Here is a 26,665-nt window from a genome sequence, read left to right as displayed (position 1 = left end):
TGTATAATGATATTTTAGAAAATAATGTCAGGTTCATGATGCATTGTTATGGAAAAACAAAGGTTACAATAAAACACTATGTAAAGCAAGACCTGTTATTTTAAACATACAAATCAGAAAATAGAGGCTAGCATACAGAGAAGACTAGAAAGAAATTTATCAAAATATTAATAGTGATTATCTATGGGTAGTGGATTTCCTAGTATTTTTTTTGTTTTGTTTTCCCTGTGCAACTAGATATTCCAAATGAACATTATGTTATCATTATAATTAATAAATTATTAAAAAATGCTGCCTTGAACATTGATAATATTTATTTGTGACAGTATTATTTTACTGTTAGCTTATTTAATATTCTACTGTATCTTTTGGCTCCTAAAGTAACTCTTCCTTGAGAAAGTTAATTGAGCTGTTAGGTATGTAAACTTAGTATCTCAGGCTGTGTATAACTTCAGTTCAGGTCCTTTATATTGGTGGGTAAATTTAACCTTTGATAGACTTATCTATTGTCTTACTCAAAGTAGTTTCTTCAATAAAATTAGAATTTTCTATTTTACTTTAACCGATCATTTGGGAACTAGAGTAAAGTAATCCTTACTGATTACTTTAATTTTACTTTTCTAAAAGGAGTTGAATAAAGTCACTACTCAACTGGCTCAGGTCACTACACATTTGCAGGATAAGCAAGAATATGGCAGTCAGGTGAAAAGTCATCTTAAAGAATATAAAGAGAAACATCTCTCTTTAGAACAGAAAACTGAAGAATTAGAAGGTCAAATTAGGGTTTGTATAAAAGAAACTGAATTTCGCCATATTTTCTGTTCCTGTAGCAATGTAATTGATGACTCAGATGGAATCTAAGATTTCAAACTTTCAAACAAAGGTTAAGCTGTGATGTAAAAGTTTTAAAAATTAAAAAAAAAGAAAGATTTCTCATCATGGTGCAGGGGTTAACAAATCCGACGAGGAACCAAGAGGTTGCGGGTTCGGTCCCTGCCCTTGCTCAGTGGGTTAAGGATCCGGCGTTGCCATGAGTTGTGGTGTAGGTCGCAGATGCAGCTCGGATTCCATGCTGCTGTGGCTCTGGCGTACGTAGGCCAGCAGCTACAGCTCCAATCAGACCCCTAGCGTGGGAACCTCCATATGCCACGGGAGCTGCCCAAGAAATAGCAAAGAGACAAAAATAAATTAAATAAATAAATAAATAAATAAATAAATATATAAATGGAGTTCCCATCGTGGCGCAGCAGAAATGAGTCCAACTAGGAACTATGAAGTTTCAGGTTCAATCCCTGGCCTTGCTCAGTGGGTTAAGGATCTGGCGTTGCCATGAGCTGTGGCGTAGGTTGCAGATTTGGCTTGGATTTGATGTTGCTGTAGGCTGTGACATTGCTAGGTGTAGGCTATAGCTCTGATTTGACCCCTAGCCTGGGAACCAAAAAAAATTACCTGTGCTTTTTCTTGTTTGATTTTTGAATTCCATCTTTACTTTTAACTTCTTTGTTAAAGGAGGGCTTTTGCAAATAGCAGTTAACATATATACTGGTTCCATGGTATGTGTAAATATTTCAAAGAGACAGCCAACCAGGGATCTACTCTGTAATTATGAGGAACTTATTTTTTGTTTTGCTATATCATTCCTGTCTCTTTCCCTCTTTATTCCAGTATAATATTCAGGGATGGCATATTTCTTCCTATTTTAAACTTTACATTTATACTCTTTGGGTTTTGTTTCTAATTTAATATCATTTAAATTTATTATAATTTACACTATGGTAAACTTCTTTCTTTAATACAACTCCAGATGAAAGTTTGGAGCTAAAGAGATTAAGTGGCTACACATATGAGAGAAGGATTTGACCTGAGTCCCTTGTCCTTTAAATTAAAACTGCTGTAAGTTAAAAATTTCTCAAGTTACTATATATATAAGTTATACCTCCACTGTCAGATAAAGCACTTCTGTACAACTGTAGAATCCTGGGCTTTGAATTTGTATACATCCACATCCACATCAGTATAACGTGGAAGAAGAAAATTACATTTTCAGATCTTCTCTGCATTCCTTTTTTTATTTTCTTTATGGTCAATAACATGGCATGACAAATTACTCGACATAATGGTTGAAAAAAACAAAAAACTAATTTTTTAGATGAAGGCGTCTCATGAGAAGTCTATTTAAGTATCTTTTAAAAATAGTTATTTAGAACCAATAATATTTATTGTAACCTATCACAACATTGGATATTAGATATTTTTTCTAATCATTGTTTTAGGACGTATTCCATCTGTTACATAGAATTAACATAGTTACATTGAGTGTCAAATATAAGCCTTGAGTAAGAACTACAGGTACCTAGATTGGCTTATAAAATATTTAGGGCACAAAATTTTTTACTGCTATACAAGAAAATGTCTTGCTCATAGATTTTTGAACTATGTACTTAACAGTTTGACTTTTTTTTGGCTTCACCTATGGAATGTGGAAGGGCCTCAGCCAGGGATCAAACTTGCACCACCGCAGCAACCTGAGCTGCAGCAGTGACAATGCCGGATCCTTAATCTGCTGAGCCATTAGGGAACTCCTGACTTTTGTGAATTTGTAAAAGTGCCCACAGTTATATCTACATGAATGACACAAAAATCACACTGTGAAGAACAATGATCTCTAGATGAAGAGATTGAAGAAGCAAAATCAGAAGTTTAATTGGTTTTATGTTTAGGGTCAATAGGTGTTAATGAGAAGGATGACATGACAACTGCATTTTAGTTGTGAATAGTTCTAATTATCTCAGTATTATTAACTGTGATTATAAAGGAGTACATATTTTAAGTGGGCCCATGTGTGAACCTGTTACTTAGTTTTTTCGGACTTTAGTTCATAAATTTTACGCAGGTAACAAATATAATTATTTTAAGTTTTTCTCTTAGAGTTAATTTTGAAAATTAAAAACTCAGTGACTGCTTCTCCTATAGGAAGCCTGCTGCTAGGTTTTCTTAAATATTCCATGATAAATGGCAGCTTTATTCAGTGAAAGCTTCAGAGTGTATTTTTTATTATAACAGATATTTTTGGCTATTTTTGTGTGTTATGTCAACACCAGTTTGAATGTAAACAAAAGTGGTATAATGTTATAGTAGATAATTGACATTAAAGTTGTTATTATATTTCTTCAATAGAAATTGGAAGCTGATTCACTTGAAGTTAAAGCAAGCAAGGAGCAAGCTTTGCAGGATCTACAACAGCAAAGACAACTGAACACAGATTTAGAGCTTAGAGCTACAGAATTGAGTAAACAAGTTGAAGTGGAGAAAGAAACATAAGCTTAATGACTTAAGGGGGAGCATTGTAAACTAAGAATTAACATATTTTTAAGATTTCAATTTTATCATCACATCTTTAAGGATTTACTTGATTCTATAAACTGCTTATATTAACATGAATAAAAATAAATCCATATAATATGGTTAAATAGGAGGGCTTGTTACCAGTCACATTTCAGCAGACTTTGTCTTTAAATGCCAAATATTCCATTCCGACTGTGTTGACGGACTTGATCTGTGGCAAGAGCATGAAGATTTTTGACTCTCAGTAGTAAAGATGGAAGTTGGGTGCGTGGGAAAGTTACCTTTCAGAGAAATGAAATAAAACCCATCAATAATTAAGTTGTTTTACACCTTCATGGTTGCATCCTTGTTTTGGGAGGGATGACAAAATTTTTTTGTTCTCATATCTAGTACATTGGGTCCTGATACTGTGAATTTGAGGATATACAGGTGCAAATGGCATTTCTTCTCACTGATAACATCATAGTTTCCAGTGCTGACGTTTGGAGAGTACACCTGATCCTTTGTATCACCCACTAACTTGGTTGTCACCTCTGGAAGCCAGTCATGTGTCTTTGAAGGTGACCTCTGAGTTGCTTCTTGTTCTCTTTCCCAAGGACACTTATGGGATCAGTGGTTCTTTCCACTTCTACTAAGGTTTTTTTTGTTTGTTTTTTTGTTTTTTCCCTTTATACGAACATTTCCTATGTTGGGTCCTGCCTTTCTAGAGTACTACCTAAGAAAGGCAAGCTAGGTAAACATATCTAGAGTTTGACTAAACCCTCAACCTTGGTTGAAAGGCTCAGCCCACATAACAGGGCACAGGGCCCACCTTTCTCAAGGGCCACTGATGCTATTCAAGCCCACCAACTTCCATCTTATATTTTCATTCCTCTGCAGTTTAATATATTTTCAAATATCTTTTGTGATTTCTTCTTTGATCATGGTTAGTTAGAAGTATTTTGTTTACTTGTCAAATATTTGGGATTCTTGTAGATATCTTACTGTTACTGGTTTCTCATTTAATTTCACTGAGGTCAGAGAACATACTCAGACTTTTCAAACTGTTTTATTTAGGGCCCAGTATATGGCTTATCTTGGTTAATTTTCCATGGGTACACATATGTGTTGTTGGGTAAAGTATTCCATAAATATCAATTAGGTTGAGGTAGTTGATAATATTGTTCTAATCTTCCATATCCTTGCCATTTTTTCCCTTCTGGTCATTTCTATCAGTTTCTGAGAACGGAGTGTTAAGGTTTCCCAGATCATGTGTGGTTTTTTTTTTTTTCATTTTGATTTGTTTTGTTTTTTTATTACTAAGTGACTTTAAAAAAACAGCTAAGTTTTGCAGTCACTATGAAGGCCTTTATTTCTATTGCTGTCTTTGATTCACATAGTCATATGATTTTATAATAATTATTTGTGGGAAAGTTAAATAGCATAGTGAATAAATATATCAAGTCCTAATTTCAAGGTTGCTTGACATGGATTTTAATTATATTAAAATGGTAAAGTAATAATTAGTACAATGACTTTTCTGTTTAGACCTTTAAAAATCAGTGCGGTACAGGATCCTATGAATGTAGTTCACTTTTCTAGCTACTTTTTAGAAAGTAAAAGTAAGTTTCTGGGACTAAAAGTTCGAAATTTTCAAGGTATATGTGCAGCTCTGGTATTGTATTAATACCTAACTTCAGTTATGTGGCTGATATAGCTTTTAATAATCTCTCTTTAACATATTGTTCAATTTATAGTAAGTACATTGATGGTAAAATACACTAGAAAGAGGATACATTCTAGAAATACTACTTTGCATCTGGTTTTATTTTCTCTTTAGAAACTTGTTGATCTTTAATATGTGCTTTTCCTTTGATATGCATATAAACATAATTGTATTCATTTTATGAAAAGAGAAGTCTTTAACTCTTACAGCAATATGTGCATTTCCTTATTCTTATAAATTTTTACTGATTTAGCTACAGAAAGCATTTTTTAAGGGGCAAATAATAACAAATCTCTTACATAATCTGCTAGGTTCTAAGATTACAATAAATCTTTTGTCCTTCCTCTATCTGAAATGAGATATTCTTCTATTTTTTTCCTACTTACCTTATGTGTTTTGAAGTTTAAGTCGTTTCAAAGATATAATGTGTTTTATGTTTTCAAGGAAGGAGGCAAATTTCTGTATGTTCAGGGGTTAATAGGTTCTTTAGAGTACAGGGAAAACTTTTCTGGCTGTCGTAGGCTAGGTTTGCTCTATGCACAGTTTTCTTTGGGGATTAAGTCAGGGGCGTTAGATGGTCTTGACTTTACCACTAATTTATTTACTTGAGGTAAATCTTCTTTATCTGTTAAATAGTCAGAACAGATGTTCTACGGCATTTTTTTGTGTGGTTTTATTATTTTTTGACTAAATTTTTTTTGCTTTTTTTAAAAAAAAAATTACAGTTAATTTATAATGTTGTACCAACTTCTGCTGTACAGAAAAGTGACCCAGTCATATACATGTATATATACATACACACACACATATATACATATTACTTTTCTTATATTATCTTCCAAGATATAGTTCCCTGAGACTTGATATAGTTCCTGTGTTATACAATAGGACCTCATTGCTTATCCATTCTAAATGTAATAGTTTGCTTCTACTAACCTCAAACTCCCAGTCTGTCCCATTTCCCCTTGGCAACCACAAATCTGTAAGTCTGGGAGTCTGTTACTCTTTTGTAGATAGGTTCATTTTGTGCCATTTTTTTGAGGGGGGAGGGGCTGCCCATGGAGCTGCTGGGCCAGAGATCAGATTTAAGCTGCAGCTGAGACCTATGCCTCAGCTGCACCAATGCTGGATCCTTTAACCCACTGTGCTGGGCCAAGGATTGAACCTGCATCCTACCAATTCCATTGCGCCACAGTGGGAACTCCTGTGCTGTATTTCAGATTCTGCGTTTAAATGAAATAGGGTATTTGTCTTCCTCTTTTTTCTTAATTTCACTTGGTATGAGAATCTCTTGTTCCATATGTGTTGCTACAAATGGCATTACTTCATTCATTTTTATGGCTGAGTAGTATTCCATTGTATATATGTACCATATCTTCTTAATCCATTAATCTGTAGATGGACATTTAAGTTGTTTCCATGTCATGGCTATCATGAATAGTGCTGCAGTGAACATGGGAGTGCATTTATCTTTTTGAATGAAAGTTTTGTCTCGATATATGGCCAGGAATAGGACTGCTGGGTCATATGGTAGTTCTGTATTTAGTTTTCTGAGGAATCTCCATATTATTGAACCTCCATGGTGGTTGTACCAATTTACATTCTCACCAACAGTGTAGGAAGGTGCCCTTTTCTCCACACCCTCTCCAGCCTTTGCTATTTGTAGACTTACTAATGATGGCCATTCTGACTGGTGTGAGGTGGTACTGGCTTGATACATTAAATTATTATTTTTACTTCTTAAGGATACAAAAAAGTTTAAAAAAGTAATAATTTATTTTGAATGGTAAATTAGAGGTGATAAATTATGCATTATTAAATTTTTTCTTAAATAGCATATCCAGTACAAAGTTGGATCTACAGAAGAAATCTGAAGCACTTGAAAATATTAAGCAAGTGCTTACCAAGCAAGAAGAAGGAAAAAAAATCCTTAAACAAGAAAATAGAAAATTTAAGTCAAAATGCAAAAATGCAGCAGGAAGAATTGAATAACAAAATTCAAGCAGCAGTGACAGAACTACACAAAGTGAAGATGGAGAAAGAAACTCTAGTAACAGAGCTTTCTGGAGCAAAAGAGGAATTATCAAAAGTTTCTGATTCTTTGAAGAACTCCAGAAGTGAATTTGAAAAGGAAAGTCAGAAGGGAAAAGCTGCTATATTAGATATGGTTAGTTGTTTGTATTTACTTTTTTTTTTAAGCAGAAGTGATAATATTTAAAATGTACTGATTCTTCTGCCTAATTCATATTTGACATTTTCTTTTTTGCTTTATAGGGCCACACCCATGGCATGTGAAAATTCCCACAGGAGGGGTTGGATTGGAGCCACAGCTGCAGGCCTACAACACAGCCACAGCAATGTGGGATCTGAGCTGCATCTGTGACCTACACAACAGCTCATGGCAATGCCAGATCCTTAACCCACTGGGTGAGGCAAAGGCCAGGGATCAAACCCGTACCGTCATGGTTACTAGTTGGATTCATTTCTGCCAAGCCACAATGGAAACTCCTAAAAAAAAGATTTTCATGTTACTTTTATGTTCCTTTCTGTTTGGAGAAAACATCTATCTGTACACATTCCCTCTTAAAGTATATGTGATTATTTTTATTTATCATTTCAACACTTTCTTTTTAAGAATTTCCTTGCTTCCTTTTTTTTGAAGCATATTATTCTACGTTTAAAATAGCATAATTTGGAATTACCTGGTGGCTCAGGGAGTTAAGGATCCAGCATTGTCATTGCTGTGGCTTGGGTCATTGCCGTGGTGTGCATGGGTTTGATCCCTAGCCAGAGAACTTTTGCACACCACAGATGTGATCAAAAAAACCAAACCATATCCACAACCACATAAGTTATTTAATTTAATTAATTCTGTGACAAAAAATGTGGCTTCCAAACCAAAGTTTTCTAAAATCTTGCCCAAATACTATCTAAATTATTTATTGTGACTCTTGGTTGATGATTGAAACACTTAGCCTTTTCCTGTTCCTCCTTCCTTACTGCTATAATACTTGCCTGTTTTTATTAATGAAATGGGATTATTTTGTCCCATCTTCAATGATCAGCAATTCTGGTTTATTTCCTTCTAACGACCTTATAAGCTTGTAAACCAAAAGTCTTATTTTACTACAGATATTTTCGGCATAATATAGTTTCCATTTTTTTAGGAGAAAACCTGCAAAGATTTAAAGCATCACCTTGAAGTACAGATAGAATGCGCACATAAGGAACAGAATGAACTGAAAAACTCACTTGAAAAAGAGGAGCTAAGATTTTCTTTTTCTGTAACAAAATATGTTATAGCATAATAAGGTATTTATATTTTCAAAATATTTTCAGTGATAATTAGGTCAAAAGAAGGTTTATTTCATTTGTGTTCTACCCACTACTAAAAAGAGTTAACCTAGTTTTTGATAAGAGGCCTAAAATAAAAGTAGTTAATTAAAGATGGAAAATTGAGTAATCTAACTATAGAGTTATAATTAGATAATTTAGATTAAGGCAGACTACTATGGATAAAAAAAAGTCTTGATAGGCTTTCCATAGAAATGAAATTTTAAGGGCAATTTCATGGACATTGATATTAATATATTTGATAATGGTTGTTTAACAATGAAGAGATTTGTTGGCGTTCCTGTCATGGCTCAATGGTTAACAAACCCGACTAGTGTCTATGAGGATGCAGGTTTGATCCCTGGCCTCGCTTCGTGGGTTAAGGATCCAGCGTTGCCATGAGCTGTGGTGTAGGTTGCAGATACAGCTTGGATCTGCTGTTGCTGTAGCTGTGGTGGAGACAGGCATTTACAGCTCCGATTTGACCCCTAGCCTGGGAATCTCCATGTGCCACAAGTGCGGCCCTAAAAAGACAAAAAAAAAAAAAAAAAAAAAAAAGATTTTCTGTGGTTAATACTTCTGTTGTTCTCCATCAAAAGAAGCAAGAGTATAATATACATTAAGCGAGTATAGTAATATGTTGCTATTTTTTCTGAAGGCATACCTCCAGCAGCCAGAGTCCAGGCATGTAGCTTTCTAGAGATCTGATTTGATAAAGTAGTGAAACCTGGTCCTGACACATCTGTAGTGTTGTGTTCTGGTTGTTGCTTGAAAGAAGACACCTGTGTTTTAGATGCCAACATGTAACTGGCAAAATTATGGTGGTTTAGTGTATAAGTTCTGAATCCAGATTGTCCAGATTTATATCCTGGTTGTGCCACTTAATAGCTGTGCTGTCTTGCCTTGTCTTAGGCTGACAACTTGATCTCTCTGTGTTCCAGTTTTCTCAGTAGAAGATAAGGCTAATAAGAGAATGTTCACTATAGAATTATTTTGAGAAATAAATTGGTTAATATATTTCAAAGTGCTTAGAAAACCAGCTTAACAAAATAAATGGTCAAATGTTAGCTATTACTTTGTCATTGGTTATCATAACCAGTGGTACTTGTTAATCATTATTGTTATACTACCTGATTCCTGCTTTGCACAAAATATTTCCCTTTGTGTTGGAGATAAGCTGAAGCACTGAATTTTTTTCAAAAGTTACTCAGAATACGGTCAAATTGCTCAAATTATGTTCATAGTGAAATATGCATAAAACATGAAACATGACCTTAGCTAGAAATGTCGGAGAATGTGTAGTTCTCCTTGGCCACAGAGGAACCTCTCTTAGCTTCTATATGATGTCTAATTTTGAACAGAACTATATCCTAGTAGATTGTAAAAAGAAGGTATTAACAAAATATTCCTCAGATCTCTAAATGACAAATTGTGTGCGGTATAGTTTAGTTTCATCAAATACTAAACATATTTGCCAAAATTATTTTGGTTTTATTGCAGTTAATATGAAGCTATCCTTTCTGATGGTGGCTAACAGGCTCAGGTAGCATTTGCATATCCTTGAAAGGCAGTAGACATTTCAGCAATCTAGAGATGAATGCTGTTTTTCCCTATGTTATGATGTAAAGGAATAGTCCATTTCCAAGCTCTATCCAAATATATAAGTTAAAAAGGAAAGGAGGATTAAACAAATATTGAAGATTAATTCAGCATGCCATCTAATAGTGCATAGTGTCAGTCATGAAAGCTCTGTGAGGACAGGGATTTTTCTTTTTTTGTGGTTTACTAGTGGATTGTTTATGGCCATCAGACCCAGTAGTTTCTACTTAGAGTAGTGCTTAGCTTGAAGTAGGGTGAATGGATAAAAGAATGCTAAACAGATTTTTATTTTCTTTTAGACTTCTCATCAGTTGAAATTGGAGTGCAATTCAATGCAGGGACAACTAATGCAGGCCCAGAAGAGTTTAAAACAAAAGGAAAAAGAAGAACAACGACTTCAGGGTAACAGAAATGAGTTAAAGCAACTGACTGAACAGAAGAAAAAGCAAATTGAAGCACTCCAAGGAGAGATTAAAAGGTAGTGATATTTGTTTTCTTTTTATGGGAAGATAGTGATATTTGTTTTCTTTTTATGGGAAGATAGTGATATTTGTTTTCTTTTTATGGGAAGCAAAATTGTGCATTGAAAATAGTAACATGATAATTAACACAGATGAGGTGCAACAAAGAAAAATTTATACATGCTCAAATTTTTTGAAGTTAAAATACACAACTGTACTTCTATGATTGACTAAGTCTGGATTTCCATTCACTGTAATCATGTTGTTCGATAATTCTTATAACACTAATCATTTGTTTGATAGACAAAACTTTTTGTAAAATAAGATACAACAACATTGAGAAAAATGTATAAACATCTCTAGTGTATTAGAAAATTTTAAAGGAATTTAGCAATAAATTATCCTTATTAAGGGAAATAATCAAGATAAAAAATCACAATGTGAGATATATTTATATCTACTATAACGTATATAATGTAGGTTTCATATGGTTATAATTGTTTGATACTTTTAAGTTAAATCATAATGGTTTTTATTTCCAAACCTATGATAAGTTATTATTAAGCATCTGTTCTTCATTCTTAAATATGTTTTAATATTTGTCCAGACCAAGAGTTGATAAAAGTGGAATGAACTTAGTGTTTGAACAAAATGAGGTTTTCCTCATGGTTGTTCTATGTTAATTCATGCAGGGAGAAGGGAGATATAAAATCCTTAATATGTAGAACCAAATACTTCATAGCATTAAGAGCTGGCTTGTCATATTACTAGAGGAAAAAAAATAACCCCACAAATACATTCTTTTATGTGGACCTCTGTTTTACAACCATTATTATGGCTGCTTTACAAAAGAGTAATTTTCTAATGACCCTTTATTCTTTTTTTGTGTGTTATCATATGTAATCAGAAGTCAGGATATAATTATCACAATATGTATTTTGGTTTATGATTTGATATCTTGAGTTCATTTGTTTTTTCAAAATCCATTAGCCTCAAGAGTTCCCATTGTGGCTCAGGGGTTAAAGAATCTGACTAGGAACCATGAGGTTTCAAGTTCGATCCCTGGCCTTTCTCAGTGGGTTAAGGATCTGGCAGTTGTGGTGAGCTATGGTGTAGGTTGTAGACGAGGCTCAGATCTGGCATGGCTGTGGCTGTGGCATAGGCTGGCAGTTGCAGCTCCAATTAGACCCCTAGTCTGGGAACCTCAATATGCCTTGGGTGCAGTGCTAGAAAAAGACAAAAACAAACAAACCAAAGAAATCCATTAGTCTCATATTAAAGTATTCCTTAGATCATTTTTATAGCACCTGATTTAATAAGTAAAAAGTCTTAACAACTATTAGCACATTTTCTTTCTTTTAAATTACTAGCTACAACAAGATTTCTTCCAGATTTATGGTTAATGTATATTTCTTCTACTTTGCATGGCTTTACTAGATACCACCTTAAGAATTATGAGATTTAGAGGAAGTGTTGTTATCAGTAGTTGTCTTACATGGGTCTGTTAAAACAAATATACCATAGACTAGGTGGCTTAAAACAATAAGCATTGATTTCTCAGAGTTCTGGAGACTGGGAAACTTAGAATAAAGGTACTTGGCATAGCTAGTGTCTGATGAGGGTCCACTCTGGCTTGTAGACAGCTGTATCCTGATATGACTGAGAACAGTTATCTCATTCCTTCTTAGAAGGGCACTAATCCCATTCACAAGGATTCCACCCCCATCATCTAATGATCTCCCAAAGATCCACTTCTACATACCATTACATTGGGGATCTAGGCTTAAACGTGCATTTTGGAGACATTCATTCACAGTAAGTAGTTCACTTATGCTAGTGCATGGATGCCAGAAAAAGGGACACAATTTTTAACCCTGAGGGAGTGCTGGGTGGATGTCCAGTCTCTAAATTAGTTTTGGAATTTGGAGTAACTAGAGAATCATTGAGAGGCAAGAGTAGTTTGGCTTTATTGAGGAGCAGCATAATATCCTGGAAAGAAGGTAAATTTTAGAGTCAGGCAGATCTGAATTTAAATTTCATGTTATACGTATTATTAGGTTTATGGTCACAGGGAAGTGATTCATCTTTCTGAATTAATATAATGGGGTCATAGAGTTGTTGTCTACTCTGCCAGTGTCATGTTGCAAACAAAATAGTTGTGGGATAGTATATGGAAGTAGGCAAGCTGTGATCCAAGACTGTCAGTGCGCACGGCAAACCACACAGTGATGGTCTGTGGAAACTTATTAGTGGGCCACAGGGAAATAGGAAAAACAGGGATAAAGTTTAGGGTATAGATGTGTATGTGTACATACACTATATATAAGACACACATGCATATACTTCCTTTTTTTTAATGTGATTGTTTGGGAACCACTGAACAAGGATCCAGCACGGCTGTAAGTTATCGGTTCCTACAGCAACTTTATTTGAAACCTAATGTGGGAATACAGATTGAATAGGATATGGCCCCTATTCTTAAGTAGCTTATAATTTAATGAGGAAGCTGGTATGTAAGGACAAAGAAAATTGTAATAAAAAAGAGAAAAAAATAGAGCTCAGTAGAAGTTTTGGCTGGCTTTTTAGAGGAGCTGGCATTTCAACTGGATCTTTAAAGATGATTATAATTTTGAAAAGTTAAAAAAAGGAAGAAGGAGTTCCCATTGTGGCTAAGTGGTAACGCACCTGACCAGTACCCATGAGAATTCGGGTTTGATCCCTGGCCCTGCTCAGTGGGTTAAGGATCCAGCATTGCCAGAAGCTGTGGCACAGATGCGGCTTGAATCTGGTGTTGCCATGCCTGTGGTGTAGGCTGGCAGCCTCAGCTCCGAATTGTCCCCTAGCCTGGGAACTTCTATATGCCATGGGTTCTGCCCTAAATAAATGAAGAAAGCAGATATTTCAAGGAGGAAGCAATACTAGCAAAGTTTTTGAAACTTAAAAAGATGTCATTATAGGAGGTTCGCTATTGGAATACATGGTAAGTGGAGAAGTGAGGGGAGATAAGGCTACAGAATTGGGTGAAGTAAGATCAGAGTAGATGGATAACTGTTTCTACATTAAATACTTGATATTGGAAGGTTAAAGGTTTTTAAGAAGGGGGAAATGTGATCATACCTGTTTTAGTACAAAAACTGATCACTGTGTGAAGGGTAAATTGCAAATGACGGACCCTCCTGTATTCTCCTTTGGAATGTTGGATTTAATTCCATTAAAATAATTATCAAACTGTTACATTGACCTGTTGTTTTTTTTAACCTACCCACTAATAAATTTGAATTTCCAAAATCAGAGAACTGTGTTTTCTAACAAATAAGCTATCAGTGATTTAAAAAGAATGAATGGATGAATCAATGAATGAGCCTGTCATTTGGAGTTGATAAAATGAAGGTCCAAATATAAGCCCCAGAGGGCAATGATGATCATTGTTAAGACTTTGTAGAGTACTTTGGTGAATAAAGAGAAAGAAATCTGGATTTGTGGGGGGGTGATGTTAAAGTAGTAGTCTACCAAAAAAAAAAAATGCAGTATAGTCTTCAACATGAAAAATAATGTCATAATGAAGAATCATTGGAGGGGATATGGGGTATTATCTGATAATGTATGGGTGATCAATGCCCTTTCCCCCCTTAGGCATCCCCTTCCCCACCATCTCCCAGCAATCTGCTTCCTAACTCAGTTGCACCTATCTCTTTTTATTTATTTTTTTTGGCTGCACCCATGGCACTCAGAAGTTCCTGGGCCAGGCACTGAATCTGAGCTGCAGCTGCAGCCTATGCCACAGCTGTAGCCATGCGAGATTGCTTCACCCACAGCACCACAGTGGGACTCCTCTATCTCCTTTTCTTATTTCCCAACTTCCATAATCTTTGTCCAGGTTTTGTCTTATATGGACTATTATAAGATCCTCTTAGTGGAGTTTTGGGCTCTATTTGTCCACTTCCCATCTATTTGTCATTCATTCATTCAAGAAATATTACTAGGTATGTATTTTATGCCATGGGCACATTTCTGGGTGTTGGAGATGTGGCTGTGAGCATACAAGTAACCTGTTCTCATGGATTTACACCTTCTTGAGGGGGGAAGAGGCTTCACAAAAGACAGTGATGGATTTAGCCCTGCTAAAAGGCTGGGTGATCAAAGAAGCTTCTCTGAAGAGGTTTGAGCTGGTACATGAAATACACGAGCCATACATACAGTGCTCAGGAGAACAAGTACAGAGATCTTTGGCTACAGCAAGCATGGTAGTTTCTAAAAACAAGTATAGTAGGAGAGAGGAAGAGTCATATGAGCTGAGCTCAGCGAAGCAGACAAAGCATAAACATGCAAACTTGTAGATTATAACAGAATGATATATTTTATTTGAAGGACAATTAGAATCAATTAGGAAATTTTGAGCAGAAAATGATGGGATATGACTGAAGGGAGATAAAGGAGCAAGCAAGGAGGGCACTGAAAAACTATTGCAGTAGTCCAGAAAGTCCATGATGATGGCATGAACTAAAGTGTTACAAGTGAATGATTTGGAAGTGTCTTTTGGAAGTTAAATCATCAGGGCTTGCTGATAGATTGGATGGTGAGAGATGCTGGAAAGAAGAGTCAGGAATAACTCTAGGTTTCTGGCTTGTGAAGGTGGATGGATGGCCATATTTATTGGGGGAAATAGTAGCTTTTTGAGGAGGAGGATTGTTGTCAGGAGTCAAGAATTCTGCTTGAGGTAGATATCTATCAGTCAGTCAAGGGAAGATGTCTGGGAAGTCCTTTGATATAATGAGCTCAAAGTTCAGGCAGAGGTTGGAGCTAGAGACTTAAATTCAGAAGTCAACTGTAAATAAAGTACTTAAAGCTATGAGTCTAGTTAGGATATTCTAAAGAGAGACTGTTTATAGAATAAAAGCAGCCTAGGGATGGAACCCTGGGGTCTTGTACTACAGAGCGATCAAAGGCAGTAGTAAGAGATTTTAGGAAGGAAGAATAACCAGTGAGGTAATAGGTTAACCTAAAACACAAGATGTTTTGGAAACCAGGTTCAAGAAATGTTTCTAGCAGGGACCATCATCAGCTATTTTAAGGACTGCTGGAATGTTCAGTAAGATGTGGACAAGAACATGAATATTGGATTGTGGAACAAAAAGGTTGCTGATAAATTCAACAGCAGGTTCATGGAAGTAGTAAGTTTATTTTAAAAGCCAAGTGCTTCTTCTCATACTATACATACATATCTTCTAATTACATCATAATTTGTGCACATCTCTTGAATCTTCTTAAAGACTGAAAACAAGTTTAGAGGAGTTGGACCTTTGCAGGATTTTCATTTCTTTTTCTGCCTTGATGTTAATGAACATGCCCTTAGAAATTTCTTGGGTCATTCTTGAATTTTAGGGAGCAGAAACAATACACTTGAGCTCAGTAATGGCTTTGAAATTCTTTCATGCAGAAAATTCCTCTAGTTCAACCTTAACTTTCAGCATCTTCTAAAGCATGCATAGCACTCTATCTTCCATCAGAAAGTAGTTGTTACTCTCAGTCTCCTGAGACCTTGGTACTTGACACTTACCAGTGAAAATATTTTTTTCTTTACTTAATTCTTTTTTTAATTGGGACTTGTCAGATTTTGTAATTCTTTAATTTTGTATTTCTAAGTAAGATACTCTTTATTACAGTAGAATTTTAAGACATAACTTTAGTTTGTTCTCAGGAATCTTAGTTATTGGATTTCATTCTGTATTTGTAACTGGATTTTTGTATGCATACTGTTTTAAATAACTTGTATGTTTCAGATAGAACTTGAGAATAAACTACAGCAGCAGTCAACACAAGCAGCACAGGAACTTGCAGCAGAGAAAGAGAAAATATCAGTGTTACAAAATGCCTATGAAAAAAATCAGGAAAATCTAAAGCAGCTTCAGTCTGATTTCTATGGGAAGGAATCTGAACTTCTTGCCACAAGCAAGATCTCAAGGTATCATAAAAACTCACTATGTTATTGATAAATATTAAATGATTGATCTGAACCCAGATGGGCAGGGAATGTTAGTATTTGTGGAATATCATACTTGTTTTCTTTTGAATTATTTTTGGAGAAATATGCTTTTTAAAAAATAAGTTGTGGGAATTCGTGTCGTGGCTCAGTGGTAACAAACCCAACTAGTATCCATGAAGGTGAGGTTTTGATCCCTGGCCTTTCTTAGTGGGTTAAGGTTCCAGTGTTGCCATGAGCTGTGGTGTAGGTCGCAGATGCAGCTTGGGTCCCGTGTTGCTGTGGTGTAGGCTGGCAACTGTAGCCCTGATTTGTCCCTTAGCCTGTGAACTTCCATATCCATGGGTGCAGCCCTAAAAAGGCAAGGAAGAAAAGGAAGGAAGAAAGGAAAAGAGAAAAGAAAAAGAATTCTACTGCAGTGCCTTGGGGAGGCATGGGTTTGATCCCTGGCCTGGAGCAGGGGGTTCAAGGACAGCTGCCACTCAGATTCAATCCCTGGCTTGGGACCTTCCATATGCCATGGGTGTGGCCATTTAAAAACAACCACAAAACCCCATACAAATGTATCTTTTAATAGTGAAACAATTTGGAAATATGTTAACTGTCGTATTAGCTTATCAAAGGACTTTGCTGCCTATGTAAAAAAAATAACTTATAAAGGACTGCTGTTAGAAAATCCAAGGAGTTTTCAATGTAAACCACTTGTGAAAATGGAAGCAATTTTATTGTTGCTTCTCAAGAAAGACTGACTTTAATTTTATGGATTTGTTAACTTCCCAAGACTATTGGAATGCATAATGGTTAAAATCGGGAGATTATAACTCAAAGTAAATTTAACCTTAATTATCTAAACATATCTGGATACCTTGTCCTTGGCAATACTATTTGATTAGATAAAGTATCATTAAAATGAATGATATACAAAAAAGGTAAATAATTTTTATGTAGCATTAAGTTATCAGTTCTCTACAGGAGATGGAACATTTCTATTCTCTCAAAGAAGACTTAGCCAGTCCTCTTTTTTGTCGTGGTGAAATATTATGCTTTTTGATCCTTTAATGTGTATGGTTTTTTGTTTGTTTGTTTCTTTGTACAAAGTGCCTTATTGACAAATTTTGTCAAATCACAGAATATTTATAATATACATAAATATACTATGTTTTATTCATAAGCTGTTTTAGGGAAGGCTTTATGAAGGAGGTAGGACTTGACCAGGTCCTGAAGGATCTAAGAATTTGAATACCCAGAGTCCTGAGAGAGATCCGTTCACTCAGGGGCACATTTGAGAAAAGGTGCTGCAGCAGGAACCAGCAAAGCTGGGAGTCAACATAATTGTCTTGCCAGAGTGATGGTTGGTGTCTGGAAGTTTAAAAGGTTGGGTTCAAATTGTGAAGTATCTTAGATGCCTAGCAGGGATGACTGGAGTTTATATTTGGGGGAGAGGAGAAGAGTCATCTAAGCAGAGGAATAAAATGAAAAAAAAAATTTGTAGGCAACTTAACCTGGAAGTTGTTTAAAGACAGCTTAGTTTGGACCTGAGGTAAATTAGTGCCATGGAGATTAAAGAGGCTGTCTCCCTTCCTCCTCCATAAACTCCAGCAGTCTAGGTGTGAATTGATTATGACTGGGGTTAAAAAGGTTGGAACAGAAGAGATTAATGGGAGAGAGACAATGAAACAAAAAGGATGAATAACATATAGGTAGAGAGGAGGTGAAGGAATTGTTGGTGACTAATGATCTGACAAAGAAACAGGAGATTGGGTAAAAGAATTTTCATAGGGCCAACAATAGATATTTTATATATATCAAGTTCAAAATCAACAAGTTGTTTTAAGGAAAAAAATACCACCTCGACATTTAGAAAGCATCTTACTTGCTGTATTCTCTAAGTAGCTTTAAATTACTATTTTTTTTTCCCTTTAGAACACTATTGAAAGTTGGGGAGGGTTGGTGGAAGAGTTTGGACTTTATCCTAAAAGAAGGAGGATTTGCAAGGATTTGTATTTTATTTAGGCCAATAACTGGCAGCAGGATAAGGATGGATTGTAGGGGAACCTGGGTGAATGTGGGGATGAGACAGAGGAGACTGTGCCATAGTCCAAGTGAAGATGATGGTGGCTTGAGCTGGTAGGAGGAAGGATGGGAAATGCAGATGAACTGGAAGGACTATTTGGTGACAGAGAAGATGATATCTAAAGACTGACTGTAAAAGATCTACAGAAATCACACTTTTTCTTCATATGTATGTTATTTACGCATGAGAATAACAACAAGTCTTAGATCTTTTAAATCAGTATTTTTTCATTAAGCCAACTATTTTTGTCTAAAATGTTATGTCTTGTTCTAATTTTATACCTGAAAGAATGCAAATGTAAATATGGGAAGAAGAGAAAGACAGAGGGCTAAGGCTGCCATGGAGTTTTACAACTGCTGAGAGGCCATGAATAGATCTTTCTTCCAAAGCTTCCTTCTGCCTGTGAGACTGAAGCCCTGCTTGGCTGGTGACAGGCCTAATGTTTGCACAATAACAGAACTGTGACTGGATCTCAGCTCTTCTGATTCATGATTCTTTTACCATCATTTCACTAAATTTTTTTTTAATAGAAGTATTGACATTTAATTCCTTCCAAAGTGAGAAGTTATCTGAACTACTTAATAAAAGGAATTCCTAGGAACATTCAAATCAAATTTATAGGTCAGAATAAAGGATGGTTATTGGCCATTCTTTTGCTTCCGTGATTTTTTCAATTTTATGATTCTTATTTTTTCCATTATAGTTGGTTTAGTGTTCTGTCAATTTCTCCCACACAGCATCGTATTTGTTAAATAATCTTGTGTACAAGAGAGAAAAGGAAGAAGTTCAGAACCATGTAACATGACACCCAAGTCAGGGGTGCCATCTGTGGGCATGTGGTGTATCTAGACACCAGTGAAATGCAAGTCCGGCTGGCTTGATCTATGCCTTTAGCCCCATCTGCTGGATTATTAATGAAATACTAAAGTTTGTGACTGGGTATTCCAAATTGGCCATGCTGTAGGTTATTCTTTCTTGTCAAGAAAGTTCATAGAAATGGAATTTAACTATAGATTTTGTACCGTGAATGAAGTGAGAATTCTAGGATAGTAAGTTTAAAATTAAATATAAACCTTGTTAGCCTAATACTATTCCTTATATCATTTCATCAGATATCAAGAATAAGTAACAACTAAAATTTCTAAAATTTTATTTTGAAAAAAGAAAAATTTTTGGACCAAAAAAAGCTACCACAGAATAATGCAGAAATTCCTTTTTGGCTACACTACTATGTGTTTAGGGTATTCCAGGATCAGGTTTGGTATTTGTTCTACTCAGGAATTTGCTTATTCTGGTGGGAGTCAGTGGGTTAAAGTAGCCCCAGTAAAACCACTAAATGAGAGAAGGAGTTCTCCAACGTAAAAAGATCCTGAGCAGATGAAAATATCCTGGCCTGCAGCCAGGAAAAGGAATATATAGCAGTGTATTGCTGAATGACACAAATGAATATTTAGAGGCAAAGTCGAAGAGTATGTCTTGGCATCTTCAGAAAATAGTAGCACAGATTTTGAGCTTGATTTTAAAAGATTTAGTCATTAGGTTTTTGTGAGAGTTTACAATGTTATAGGCAGCTATTTAAACCACAGGCATTTTGGAGTTTGTATATTATCTTGCTCAAGGGCATAACATACTATCTTTTTAGAGTGTACTGCTTTCTACTGTGCATATGTTAACTGTTATGTTTCTATAGAAATTTACTAAACAATGACATATAATAATCTGGGGAAATTTTTTTATAAGTCTGTGAAAGAGACGCTTTCTCTAGCATAGGAGGGCTTGATTTCAAACAGGAATCAAATTGGAAACCAAAATAAACTGATTCGAGAACTGAAGACTGCCAGGACTTCTTTGGAGCAAGATTCAGCCAAGAAAGAAGAGCAGTTGAAGGAGCAGTAGAAACCACTACAAGATGTTCAGAAAGAAAAGGTATTTTATTTTCTAACTAAATCTAGAATCTTCAGAGTTACAATGGCCATAGAGATCATCTAGTCAAACCTCTTAACCAGTAAAGGCATCACCTTATATTCAACAGCTAAGATGGGCATCAAGGTTATAAATAAGAGACTCTTGGTGACTGTAATTCTAATCCTAGGAGGTTATTCTTTACAGCTTCCTTGCCATTTCTTATTGCTCTTTTTAGTTATACAAAGGAGTCTGTTTTTTTATATCATAGACCCTTGGTTATTCAAAAAAAGATACTATAGCTCCTCAATTATTTCTCATATAACATGTTATCCTCTGGATATAGAAATCAGGTATGAAAGGTCTAGGAATAATTGAGTGTGTTAAGAATTCTTAATATTAATAACCAGCTTTTTTCTAAGAGGAAGTGTGGGTTTATTTTATATAAATGATGCTAAGTTATAAAGTTGAAAGTACTGGTTATATGACCAGTACACATAATGATCAGTTATATTTCTATATAAAAGATAAATGCAGATTCTAAGAAACATTTGATTTTTGGTTTCATAACTGAGATCATGTATTTCCATCAGTGGATAGAATATTCTTAAGTGTACAATTTATGAAGGTATTTGTGTGTGTGTGTGTGTGTGTGTGTGTGTGTGTGTGCGCACTTGTATGTATATCTGTTAATTGTGCAGTTCCTGGAAATTATCTTCAACTAAAAACTAGGGGGATGTTTTTGTGGGGATGGGACCGGTGAAGCTGGAATGAAATTTATGACTTATGCCACAAGTTTAGAAAATTCTGACAGAACTATAGTTTACAGGCCTTTAATTACAAGGGCATGAGATCATGCAGCTCTTGTTTTAGTTTTGGTTCTACTTCTAATAGATTATTGAACTTTTCTAAGCCTTTGTCCCTTTACCTATAAAATGAGGATTAAAAGGAGCTATGTGGTATAGAGATTAGATTAGACATATAGTTCTCCTCTTTAGGTGCCTTATGTAAAGATAGTGAGAGTAATAATATTAATAAGCATAAGAAGGTGTTTTAGCTCAAGTTTGGCCAGACACTATTTACTTTATAGTATTAACTATTTAGTCCTTATAACATTATTATTGTTCATATTGTATAAACAAGGACACAGGAACAAGAGAAGGTAGGTAATTTGCTCAAGTTAACTTAGGTTAAAGGGGCAGAGACAGTCATAAACAGTAGCAGTCATTTTTGTTAATTTTCAGTTAAGTAGTTAAAATTATTTTTTTAATAAGTTATTTTTCTATAGTCACTGAAAAAGAACTAGTAAATGAAAAATCTAAATTGGCAGAGATTGAGGAAATTAAATGTGGACAAGAAAAATAAATTGCTAAATTGAGTGAAGAACCTAAGTCTCACAAGCAAGAAAGCATAAAGATATGTGAAGATAATCATTGTTTTTCCTCTGTATTTTTTAGTGCTTGTTAAAAAAAAGTGTATATATATACACACACACACATTTATTTATTAAGAACATACTTTGTGGGAGTCCCCACCATAGCCCAGTGGGTTAGGAATCAAACTGCAATGGCTCGGGTTGCTGCAGAGGTGTCAGGTTTGATTCCAAGAGCAGTGGGAATTGCCTTGGCTTAGGTCACAACTGCAGCTCAGATTCAATCCCTGGCCTGGGAACTTCCATATGATGTGGGTGCAGCCATAAAAAGAAAAAAAAAACATACTTTATGCCAGGAACCATTGTTTTGTTATTTTTGACAAATATTCTTGCTCTCAGTGCTTTTGTGTTGCAGAATATCTATACATATATTGAAACTGTTACTTCTGTTTTCAGATGACTAAATAATGAGAAGTAACCCTAAAAATTTAGATTTTATTGAGATGCTAATCAAGAAAGCTATCAATTAAAAGAATTATGTGCGTTCCCATCATTGCCCAGTGGTTAACAAATCCAACTAGGAACCACGAGTTTGTGGGTTCAATCCCTGGCCTCGATCCGTCATTGCCGTGAGCTGTGGTGTAGGTCACAGATGTGGCTCAGATCCTGTGTTGCTGTGGCTGTGGTGCAGGTGGGTGGCTACAGCTCTGATTAGACCCCTGGCCTGGGAACCTCCATATGCTGCAGGAGTGGCCTTAGAAAAGGCAAAAAGACAAAAAATAAAAGAGTTATAGATAGCAAACTTCAAAATATCTAAGTTTAGAATTAAGATTTTAAGAGATTCTGTTTTTATAATTGTTTTTCTTCCTAAAATACTTAAATCTCTTTTTTTTTTGTTTGGGGCAAGGAGTAGCAAATTTGTTAGGACTGAGAAGATTGTGTAGTAGTGCCCCAAAGAACCATTTCACTGAAGGTGGAATTTAGGTGGTATATATACACAATGGAATACTACTCAGCCATAAAAACGAACGACATAATGCCATTGGCAGCAACATGGATGGAACTAGAGAATCTCATCCTGAGTGAAGTGAGCCAGAAAGACAAAGACAAATACCATATGACATCACTTATAACTGGAATCTAATATCCAGCACAAATGAACATCTCCTCAGAAAAGAAAATCATGGACTTGGAGAAGGGACTTGTGGCTGCCTGATGGGAGGGGGACGGAGTGGAAGGGATCGGGAGCTTGGGCTTATCAGACACAACTTAGAACAGATTTACAAGGAGATCCTGCTGAATAGCATTGAGAACTTTGTCTAGATACTCATGTTGCCACAGAAGAAAGGGTGGGGAAAAATGTAATTGTAATGTATACATGTAAGGATAACTTGATCCCCTTGCTGTACAGTGGGAAAAAAAGCAGATGAAAAAGGAAGAAGTTGAACTGAGGAAAGAATTTATGGAGAAGGGAGCTAAACTGGTCAGTAAGTTAATGGTGGGAGGTGTGTTTTTTTATTTTTTTTTTAAGGTACAGTTCATTCATAATCATGTGCCAATTGCTGCTGTACAGCAAAGTGACCCAGTCATCCATATATACACATTCCTCTTCCTGTAGTATCATCCATCATGTTCTATCCCAAGATTAGATATAGTTCCCTTTGCTGTACAGTACAATGGGAGGTTTTGTAATTGATTTTGTAAATTAATTCAGTGAGAGAGGATTTTTCTACTTAAAAGTTATAATTCAAGTGCTCAACTGACACTTTACTGTTCAATTTAAGACTGATGTGATTGACTTAAATAGCTGACATGTGATAGGAAATATAATTTTTGGCTTATGTAAGTGAAAGTTCAGTAGAACATAATTAAAAAAAAAAAAAAAACCTTTTAGTGCCAGTAAAACAAACTAACCTCTAACTATGTAGTCTGCGGTAGATGGCATGAACGTTAGTTATATTGAACTCATTTTTTTGGTCACAGTGAATGCTGATAAGGGGAAGTGGAGATTTCAGTTGGGAATTGTGATGACCAATTGTGTGACCAAAAGTCTACTTTCCCCTCCCTAACTTGCGTGTGCCAAATGGGAAGCATCTGGCTTTCCTCTAGTGAATGAGGTCCAAATAGCCCCAGATAACTTGACTGTGGAATGTTTTCATTGAATTGCAATTTCAGGTTCACACAGTGATTTGAAGTATTGTGTTTTTGGCATGTTGATGGAGACCAAGGGATGCATGTGTAATTTAAGACATAAGAAAAGTCGAGCTTTATCTCCAGGGCACCTTGCTATCCCTGATTATGGTTATTCTTCTGCTGTAGTGGAAAAAAGGAAAATCTTAAATTGATTTACTTCAGCTTGATTTTATAAGAAACCTGCTGAACATCATTTCAGCATTGTGGCCTTTAAGCCAGTTCAAAATACACAGATATTTGTGGAATCCATTCTACTAGTGTCTTCTTTCCCAAAGAAGTAGTAGTAGTTATGCAGCTGGTATTTTAAATTCGACAAATTTATTTTTTTTACTTTATTTTTGTAATAGATTTTTTTTACTCACCGTTTTTCCTATTCTCAGCATTCTGAAAGAAAAGAAAAAGAAGTAGCAGTGCAGAAGCATGAGGAAAACTAGGCTAAACATACCATGCAGATAGCTGCATTAAATGAAAACCTGGGCACTGTAAAGAAGGAGTGGCAGTCCAGTCAGCAGTGAGTCAGTGAGCTCAAGAAGCAGATGGGGGAGTTCCCGTCGTGGCTCAGTGGTTAACGAATCTGACTAGGAACCATGAGGTTGTGGGTTCGATCCCTGGCCTTGCTCAGTGGGTTAAGCATCCGGCGTTGCCATGAGCTGTGGTGTAGGCCGCAAATGCAGCTGGGATCCCCCGTTGCTGTGGCTTTGGCCCTCCATATGCTGCGAGGTGTGGCTCTAGAAAAGAAAAAAAAAAAAAAAAAAAAAGCAGATGGATGACTTACAGGGAAAAATCATGGTATTGGAAGCAACAGTTCAGAATAATCATGATGAAAGAAGGGCACTACCAGAAAGGTGACTGATGTCTAATAAAAATAATTTATTTCCATTCTAAGTGATAAAGACTTACATATTGCACATTGAAAAAAACTGAAGTCTTGAGAATAGTGCTCCAACAGGTATTTAAGTAGCCATTTAGAAACTACTCATTACAACAGATGGTTGAAATTCATGTATTATGCTTCAGACTGCTAAAGTAGTTCATTATCTGTGTTGGGGGGTCTTTAATTATTTTTTTAATGTTTTTGTGATTTGTTCTAGGTGTCTTAAAGGAGAAGGTAAAATAGAAAAGCTTCAAACCAAAGTACTAGAGTTGCAAAGAAAGCTGGATAATAAAACTGCAGCAGTGCAGGAGCTGGGCAAAGAGAATCAGTCCCTTCAGGTAAGTCGCCTGGTGATGTGCAGCAGTTTTTTAGTCTAGAATTTACCTCTTAGTAAAAAGCATATTTTGAACATTAAAAAATCTCATATATACATACTTTTAAATGGCTGCTGTCTGTGTAATAATATTGTAGGTGTTATGGGTAATTAAATACAAGATTTAAAGACTTCAGGGATTCCAAGGATTATAGAGACATGTCATTCATGAATTGTCAGTATTAGGAGAAGTCAAGAACACAAAGGCATGAATGAGTTGCTGTGTGTTAAAGAAGTGATCTGAATATATATGCTTGGAGTCTCAAGGAAGGATTGCTCCCTAGGGTTAGAATAAATGGGAAATTACCAAAGGTTAGAAATTTCCAGTGCTTTTGAGAGATAAAATTTGCTTTGCTTTATTGTCATTCAGACTTAAGATTGTAGCACTTTTTGATAATGGAAGATGACCAAATTATTTCTGATTTTCAAAATGTTATCCATTTGAAAACTTGGGCACCAATCATTCTTAAAAGTGTGGAATATTATAATGTGCTGAAACTTTTTAAAATAGATCAGACCTACACAAACACTGAATAGAAAGTGGGCTAACGACAATGAAGTACAGAGCTGAAGCACCTGTGGGAAAGGCTTTTCAGTCACAGTGAGATGGGATTTTATTCCACAGTTGACTGTTTTAACCATCAGAATTGTCCTGCATTTGATAGACTTTAAAAGTTTTGCCATTTATTAACTTTAACTTATAACTACGTAGAACAATTAAATTTATGCAGTCTAGTTTCTGATTAGCATATATTTTAACTTTAAATTCATTTGTTGCCTTCCTACTGATTCACTTTCTAGAATAATCATTTTCTGAACCACAGCATCATTATTAAACTCATACATTTTATCATCATTGAGTTATTTTAAAGGAAGAAAAAGCAGAGATTAAAAAAATCATTTTAAATAATACCATCATGTGATGTTTCAAATTTATATTCTGATTGTAGAAATGATGCCTGAAATATTTGGCAAGTAGAAATAGTTTTTCACCTGATAGGACTGTTTTATTAACACTTTAAAAATGCCTCGCATGGTTTTTTGAAAATTCTAAGATCAATCTCATATTGAAATTTTTAGTGTAGTATATAACTAGTAAGCATTCAAATTAATCAAAGGATTAAATCAGCATTGAGATTTGTTATTAAATAAACCTTGAAATAGTATACTTTCAAAGTGCAGTTGGCCTATTCTTGTAGTCTCATAATTTTGATATAGTTGTTATGCTTGAAAATGTTTATTTTTTTGTTGTTGTTTACAGCATCACTGCAGACAATGTGGAAATATCTTCTGTGCTGAGTGTTCAGCCAAAAATGCCTTAACTCCTTCTTCTAAGAAGCCTGTTTGTATCTTTGATGCATGTTTCAGTGACTTCCAAGGATAATGGGTTGTCACAACTTCAGAGTAATAATACACTAACATTCAATTTTTAATAAATGCACTTCATAGAGGTC

At 35.4% G+C, this 26,665-nt stretch overlaps 1 protein-coding gene across 14 annotated transcripts in view; it reads left to right on the top strand.

The window, feature by feature from the left end:
- LOC146398907 (uncharacterized) overlaps positions 1–26,665 on the top strand; it is a 109,300-nt gene that overhangs the window by 25,282 nt on the left and 57,353 nt on the right. For 10 of the 14 annotated variants that reach the window (XM_084980801.1, XM_084980791.1, XM_084980795.1 and 7 more), the window contains exons 2-7: positions 6,886–7,217; positions 8,218–8,362; positions 10,282–10,460; positions 16,224–16,405; positions 20,288–20,423; positions 25,056–25,176. The gene's annotated coding sequence lies outside the window, so the exon portion shown is untranslated. Of the gene's footprint in view, positions 1–6,885; positions 7,218–8,217; positions 8,363–10,281; positions 10,461–16,223; positions 16,406–20,287; positions 20,424–22,227; positions 22,463–23,182; positions 23,255–25,055; positions 25,177–26,665 lie in introns of those variants that run through there. The other 4 variants (XM_084980797.1, XM_084980796.1, XM_084980794.1 and 1 more) reach the window with 2 other exon arrangements.

Source organism: Sus scrofa, chromosome 10, assembly GCF_054392235.1.
Source record: "Sus scrofa isolate SSC_HxYL_T2T_F1_AM1 chromosome 10, Sscrofa_HxYL_maternal_Yorkshire_Landrace_v2.0, whole genome shotgun sequence".
Lineage (NCBI taxonomy): Eukaryota > Metazoa > Chordata > Mammalia > Artiodactyla > Suidae > Sus > Sus scrofa.
This window is presented reverse-complemented; position numbering and strand designations above follow the sequence as displayed.